The sequence below is a fragment of the Lepus europaeus genome, chromosome 9 (genome assembly GCF_033115175.1).
Source record: "Lepus europaeus isolate LE1 chromosome 9, mLepTim1.pri, whole genome shotgun sequence".
Taxonomy (NCBI): Eukaryota; Metazoa; Chordata; class Mammalia; order Lagomorpha; family Leporidae; genus Lepus; species Lepus europaeus.
In genome coordinates this window covers 42,113,437-42,121,494 of record NC_084835.1, presented here as the reverse complement: position 1 = coordinate 42,121,494, position 8,058 = coordinate 42,113,437, and positions in this window count along the sequence as shown.

The window sequence follows — 8,058 nt, the reverse complement described above, 5'->3', positions numbered from 1 at the left end:
TGTCTAACAGATTGAAGGCTAGCCCAACGTAGGCATCTTTACTGCGTGCTTACTGTGAGATTGGTATGATAACAGCTACTGTTTCAAGAAGTTGAGTTCTTTTTCTGGTTCTTATTTAATCACATAGCTGACATGAAGTTTACATGCTATAAGCAAGTTTACTAGATTTCATGGTTTCCTCCCTTCCACATAGTACCTCTTCTTGATTTTCAATCTTGCAACCACAATCCCCACCTCACCTCCCACCCCCCGCTGAACTGTCACTTCTAGGAGTCTTGTCAGTTCAGGTGGCCACCACCCAAAGCCAAAAAGGATCTCCTGGAATGATACTGCCTCACAACTTCAGGAGGTTATTTTCATTTATCATCCTGATGTGGACCTTGAGTCATTAACAGATATTTTGAGATCCTGAAGGGGTCCTAATCTTAGGATGAGGCTGAAATCATGGAAAGCAGGGCTAACAAGTAGGAGAAATGTCCTTTGTTGAATCAAATCAACCCTAAATTCTGTTCAACACTGGACTTTACCTGATACAGGTTAAGACATTTCAAGTAAGACTTTGTTACTTGCAAACAAAAGCATGCTAATTAACAGTACATTAAGAGATAGACTACAACAATGGAAATACAAAACTGAAATATTCCAATGATCATTTAACTCAAACCCTCATCTTGAAAATAAAATAAAACCATGCGGTGGGCATTTGGCACAGCAGTTAAGACAGAGCTTGGGACACCTGCATCCTGTATCACAGAGCCTGGGCTGAAGTCTCGGCTCTGCTTCTGATTTCAGCTTCCTACTAGTGAGCGCTCTTGAAGGCAGCAGGTCATGGCTGAAGTTCTTCTGTCCCATCCATATAGGAGCTGCCATCCGCATGGAAGACCCAGAGTTCTGGGATCCTGGCCTAGCACTGGCTATTGAGGACATACAGGAAGTGAACCACTAAATGGATATTCTCTCTCGCGCGCGCTCTCTATTTCAGATTAAATGAAAACAAATGAATAACTCAGACTATTTTTAACTCTCAAAAGTTAAAAAAATAAAAAATAATTCAGACTCAAAGTGCTGAGGTTCCTCATACAAGGTAAAACAATCCACCTGATGACATCTTACCTAGAGATGGACAGTGATCTCAGGAGTCCTCTCCCTCTCTGCCATCTCACTCCTAATTCTATTCAACTATAAAATCACCCTCATTGTGACCAATTTCAGCTTTCCAAGTTGATAAATGAATTGTCATGACCTAATTTTCAAAATATCACTATATTTCCCTGTGCTTATATTCTCAGCCCTCCCTCCAAAGACATATGCCACACTTGCAGATACCACTGGATTTTGAAATGTAGACATCATGAAAGAATATGGAAAGCTGTTGAAAATATGTATCACACAATTCACCCCAACCATGAAAAAATTTAAAATGAAAGCTACCCAGCGAGGCTGCTTCAGTAAACGATGTTGCTGAATATATAAAATACTTGAATCTAAATTTAAAAGTGCTCCCCCCTCCCCTTGATTAACCAGATTGTCCCCTCCCCTATATATAGGAACGTTATGTGCCTGAGCCCACTTGCCATCTGTCACCACATTTTCCAAACTTCTCTTCCACCCCCTCCTCTTACACAATCTTATCACATAAAAATATTAGATTTCAGGGATTTGTATAATTTCATCAAATTTTCTGAGCCAAGTAAAAATAGAGGAAGTACTGATATATCAAATTGATTCAGTTTTTGAGTGCCTGAAACATATCCACAGTAGCCAGTAATGCTCGTTAGCAGAATTTATGTGGCCAGGAACAGCAAGAGTAAGATTTTGTCCTTATTATGGAATTTCATATTAGGAATTTTCAGGTGTTCTCCATATCACAGAAAGGAATCTGGACAGTTTCCATGGAGTCCTGACTCATACAGCATCATATTGCTCTGTTTAGCACCTTTTACAAAGTTCTTTGAGTTTTCCCAGATTATTGGAAATATACTTATAAGCCAGCTGGGAATTAGCCATGTTACTGCTTCCCCTCAAAGATGAAGAGAAGAATTTTAACCCTTTAAAAACATGGTACCCCTATGCAATCCAGGGCTTAGGTCAAAAATGTAAGAGTAACCATGGGTTGCTCTTTTTCCTACTTGTAATACCACCTAACCCATTAGAAATCCCCATCAATGTCTTTGTTTTCAGACCCCATAGGAAATCTCTGAGGAATGTCTGAAAAGATTGGTTCTAAAATGGCAAGTTTCCTGTTCAATAAACATTTCTTAGGAATGGCCCTGTTATCTAGGGCCTTTCCAATTTCTCTGCACATATAGGAGAAAGGAGACTTAGCGAACAGCCTGTTGAATCCACCTTACTTCCTCCATCTACACATTAGGTGGCTCATTCATTACACTGCCTCCCACCAGTCTCTGGTCACAAGGTAGTCACACGATTTAGGCCTCACCAATCAGGAGTTCCCATGCTCTGTCAACAGAGACTGATCTAAGATCTAAGTGTGGACACACACCACTAAGGCAGACCAGGGAGAAAGGGATTTCTTTCCTTTGTAGCACACTTAACAGCTAGTAGTGGCTATTCTCTCTGTGAAGAAAAGATGCTACCTGTGGCTTCAAAGGATACAGTCATATCCATGAGAAAGAGAAATACCAGAGCTGATAGATGGAGGAGGAGGAAGGGTAATAACAGCGTCTTAATAATGATTTCAAACTATGGTTTGCTTCCAGTTTTCAGAAGTCAAGTTTGACTGGAATACAGATATGCCCATTTATTTACCTAGTATCTATAGCTGCTTTTATACTATTACAATGGTAGCAAAGTTGCAACATACACCATACCTAATTGGATATGCTTGAACAAAAGCATGTGCAGTATCTTGTCCTTCTCAAAGGTCTTATAATTTATTGAAGCACCAGAAATTCAAACACATATTTGTACAACAGTAACATAATTGGAATAAAGACAAAATACGGAATAGAAAGTATACATAAAACTAACAAAGAGCAGAAGAAGCTGCCCCTCTTCTGATCCCGCTCTCTGCTATGGCCTGGGAAAGCAGTAGAAGATGGCCCTAGTCCTTGGGCCCCTGCACCCACGTGGGAGACCCGGAAGAAGCTCCTGGCTGCTGGCTTCAGATTGGCCCAGCTCCAGCCGTTGCAGCCACCTGGGGAGTGAACCACCAGATGGAAGACTTCTCTCTGTCTCTACCTCTCTCTGTAACTCTTTCAAATAAATAAAAATAAATCTTAAAAAAAATAATACTCCTGATGATGGCAGCTACCATGCATTGATTGCCTACTGCAACTTTTACATTTCTTGCCACTAATCTCACAAAGTGTATGTTTCAGTTGGGATAGGATAAGTTTTGTTTCACAAGTAGAACACATCACTTCTCTCTCATTATATTAAACCAAGTAAGTCAGATAGCCAGGCCTAACATAAAAAGTGCTGGTGGACTATAATGTTGCCATGTGCTTAGAGGAAGAGCTTGGATATTTAGAGGACACCATGAATGTTTATCTAAACAGATATTTTTAGTCTTCATTTTCTAATGAGGACATAAAAGAAAATTATAAATGTTAGGGGATGTCCTCAAGGCTATAAACTAATAAGTTGTAGTGACAGAATTGAATTTAAGTCAGCATGAGTCGAAATCCCCAACTCTTTTATGTTGCACCATGTCTATGTCCTTTGTCATTAGCCTTGTGTTGAAGGATTGAATGGGACAGTAGATTTCCATGACAGAAGATGAAGCAAGAGATGTAAAATGTTTAGATTTAATGATCTGAAAAACAGTAAGCCCTCTAACCTTCACAATAAATGCATTTTATAAAAAGATTTATTTATTTATTTGAAAGTCAGAGAGAGAGGGAGAAAGAGAGAGAGATCTTCCATCTGCTGGTTCACTCCCCAAATGGCTGCAAAGACCAGGGCTGGACCAAGCCTAAAGCAGGAGCTTCATCTGGGTCTCTCACATGAGTGCATGGGAACAAACATTTGGGCTATCTTCTGCTGCTTTCCCAGGCACATTAGCAGGGAGCTGGATTGGAAGCAGAGCAGCCAGGACTCAAACCAGAGCTGCAGACAGTGGCTTAACCCACTGCACCATAGTGCAAGTCCCTTTACTTTATATAAGCAGTACTTGAGAAAGGTAACATGAATGTATTAGAGGATTGGGTTGGGAGTAGGTTGAGAAACAGTATAGAAGCTAGAATAAGATAAAGCAAAAAAAGAAGGTCAGTTGAGGTGGGGAGAAAGAGAGAAAAAGGGATGAGTAGTTGAAAGAAAAATTTTGGACTAGGACTTCTGTTCTTGAGTACCTTAAGTGTAATTCTTTTCTAAAAGGATCAAGTTCAAATATTTATGAGGCAGAGTTTCTATTCCTTTAAAAGTCTTGTCAAGTGTAAAAGAGGAGGAAAAATCTGTTTGCGAAGGGAGTTTACAGTACACTTAAAGTTTATTTTAAAAATAAATAGTACTTGATAGATAGGGCAATAAACAACAGGCCCCATCAGTAACCTGCCAGGAGCACTAACAGGAAGCATCTGTAGGCTGCCAAGAGCCAGAAATAAGCAGGAACAGCTCTACTGTCAGAGTCACAGGAATAGTCACATACAGAGAATGTTTGGGATGCTACATCTCCAAGCCAAGTTCCTCTCTGTTGTGAACACACTCACAGTTTATGTGGAATACACCCACACAGGTAAAGTCACATCTGAATCAGATGTTGCTAGTTCCCTTCGCTATGAACTCCAGGTTTTGTTTTAGCCTGAAATTATAACATGATATACGAGAATAAGCAGGAATCTTTAGAGAAATAAAATACTGTGAAGATATTAAGCCTTGGATGATATCAACAATTAGGAAGTACATGTAGCCAAAACAGTGTATGTCTTCCAAAACTATTTATTATTTTAATATTTATTTACAATCTTATAATTTTTATTTTGTTATTTATTTTAATATTTAATTAATTGGCATGGCCAATTATGTACACGTGCTTACTCTGTGTTGAGCAGGATGATAGCGGCTGGTGATGCAGACATGAAGAAGACAAGCTTTACCTTCATAAAATCTCATATTTTAGTGGAAGAGAAAAACGGAAATAAACAATTTGATTAAAGAGAATGGAAAATGATAAGGGGCTATGAAAATAATGATAAAATAGAAAGCCTGGAGGATGAGGAACAGGATTTGACTTAAGGGAGTGGTCAGGGAGCCTCTGGGGTAATGATGAACGTGGAGCCAAGACCTGAAAGGAAACAAGCCTACTTCCAATGATAGAGTATGATACATATATTTAGGCCCATTTCAATTAATAAAAATTCTTTTTCTAGAGACAAAAATATTATGGTGTTGGGTTATAAAGCTCATTGCATTGTGGCTCAAGAGACCTGAGTCTCTGTTCTTTTAATTCATAGCTGTGTGCCCTTAAGCCAGCCACATAAACTTTATGAGTCTGAATTTCTTCATCTATGAAATGTATGGTGAGCCAGAAGAGCCCAAAGATTACTGCCAGCACTGAAAGCTCATGTTACTTCCTCTCCTCTTCCCCACACATGTGTGTGCACAGAACGATGGTCCCACTCTCATGCTTGCTCGCTCACTCTCTCTCTCTCTCTCTCTCTCTCTCTCTCTCTCTCTCTCCCTCTCTCCCCTGAGGCCTGAACATGCTCAGAACATGTGTATTAAGTCTTCTACTTTTCTAATTGCTGTCAGGAATGAAACATTGACAAAACAGGAAGCGTTTACTGAATATAATTTGAATGTAAGTGAAAACCATCCTTCCCACCTATAGCTCCTTCTGAAAACTGCTTTCCCTGAAATTCCCTTGTCTTCCAGAAAAGTCCTTAGGGACAAGTGTAACCACATTTCATCTTAGAGGCTACACCCTCGTTGCCTTCTGAAATAACCTGTCACTAGTCATAGCCTCTACGTGGGATTCTTCCTCCATGTTCTCCCCTCACCATGCCTCCTACCATTGCATCACATGGGACCAGAAGTGAACACCTGACTTAAAAAAGAATCAACTACAACGTCCATTGACAGGGAAAATAAAAAGGAAAGGGCAACCTGGCCAAAAGACTTTCTTACAAGGGATGTGGATTTTGGATTTTGAAACACTGGACTGGTTGTGGACATCAAATCTGTGGACACCATGACTGTTGAGGATCCCAGAGTTGTTTGAATCAAGACTTTCTACTGCATCTCCTACAAGGCCCTGACACTGCATTTTTTTCTGCCCATGACTGTTTCTGTAAGAATGATTGATTTATTTGAAAGGCAGAGTTACAGAGGCAGAGAGAGAGAGAAAAAGAGACAGAGACAGACAGACAGACAACAGACAGACTAGGTCTTCCATCCACTGGTTCACTTCTCAAATGGCCACAATGACTAGAGCTGGGCTGACCTGAAGCCAGGAGCCTGGAGTTTCTCCCAGGTCTCCCACGCAGGTGCAGAGGCCCAAGCACTTGGGCCGTCCTCTACTGCTTTCCCAGGCCTTAGCAAAGAGCTGGATCAGAAGCGGAGCAGCCAGGACTTGAACTGGCACCCATATGGGATGCCAGCACTGAGGCGGCGGCTTTACCCACGATGCCACAGCACCGGCCCCTCTGCCTGTGATTTCTATAAAATTCCTCTGTGTCCTATCAACAACCCCACTTATACTTGAACTAACTTAGTTAAATTCTTTAAAACAAATTTCACCCACTAAAACAAAAGTTGTCTCATTCAACAAATAGTTAAACTACATGGTAATGCTACTGGTGACCAGATTTACAATCAGAAGTAATAAGTTAACACGGGGCAGAAGCCATGGTTTCAGGAAATAAAAATCAAGTACCCATAAACTGATAGCACAGGGAAATGTGAATGGCACCTGTTACGGGAAATGGCACTATGCACTACGAGGTAGGAGTGGGGTGAGCTTCCAGACTGGTTAAGGAGGACCCAAAAAGAAAGGCTAACTGTGGAAAATCTGGCATACAACTCTGCTAATGAGAATGCAAATCCAAACAGGTATTCAAAAAACTTATCTTGCCTGTCTCCAGTCTACGTCCCAGCATCATGTCTAATATATAGTAACGATAGTCATCATCATAATATTATGAATTATTGGGAGCCTGAAATCCTCTTTCAGATTCGATATAGGAAGACATTCCAGTCATTGTTTAAGGAATACTCTAATATTCTGTCCTTTAGAAGTTTTCCTTAATTCTGTGGCGTATGCGCCTCAACTCAGGGATCATGGGTAGGCAAATCAAACTTGTCATTTTTAAGAAGATGGTATGAAGCGATCGTCCAATAGTCACTGCCAACTGCCATCTGTGACAAGTCTGTAAAACATTTCGTTTGCATAATACATGGGAAGTCTATTAAAATACAGCACACTGTTACAAGAAGGTGGAAATATTCTAAGTCAAATTATGTCTCCTCGTAAAATAGTCCCCTCAGTCCTGGCAATAAAGCAGAGTTCTTCTGTATTGCTTTAAATTTAGAAACCTACGGCTCAAGGAATTACTGAATAGATGCTAAGCCCAGTTTCATCCAATGCTATAGACATGGTGTGAAGTAATAACAAGAGCAATACAGAATGAAGGTCATTTAGCAGAAGCCGGCCTGTTTGGATTGAATATCTTCTGTGCTGTAGGGTAAGCAAGGACAGAACAGCAATCAGTTTATAGAAGCAGGCACTGTGTGCCATCCATAATGTAGACCTATATATCTGACCTAAAAAAAGGCCACTGTTCATGTTTCCAGAATGGAAAAAAATGTATATAAAATACTTTACCTGTAAGGAAAGATCTTTCTATGTAGTCAGAAGTGGGCCAGCAAGCTGTTATCTTCCCAGCATCCTGGAGAGTCTAGCAAAGGGAGGGAACCATAGACTTTTTCATTCACCCTCTGTCTCCATCTAAAACACAATGGTGTCTTCGCCCTAAAAAATAAATAAATAAACAAACAAACCACTTTCTCTATTTATTCAGGTCCAGATTTTTTTAATGTACAATAATTTTCACAGCTTAAAACCTGATTGTTGCTATAAGTGCAGTATTTTGAAAGTCA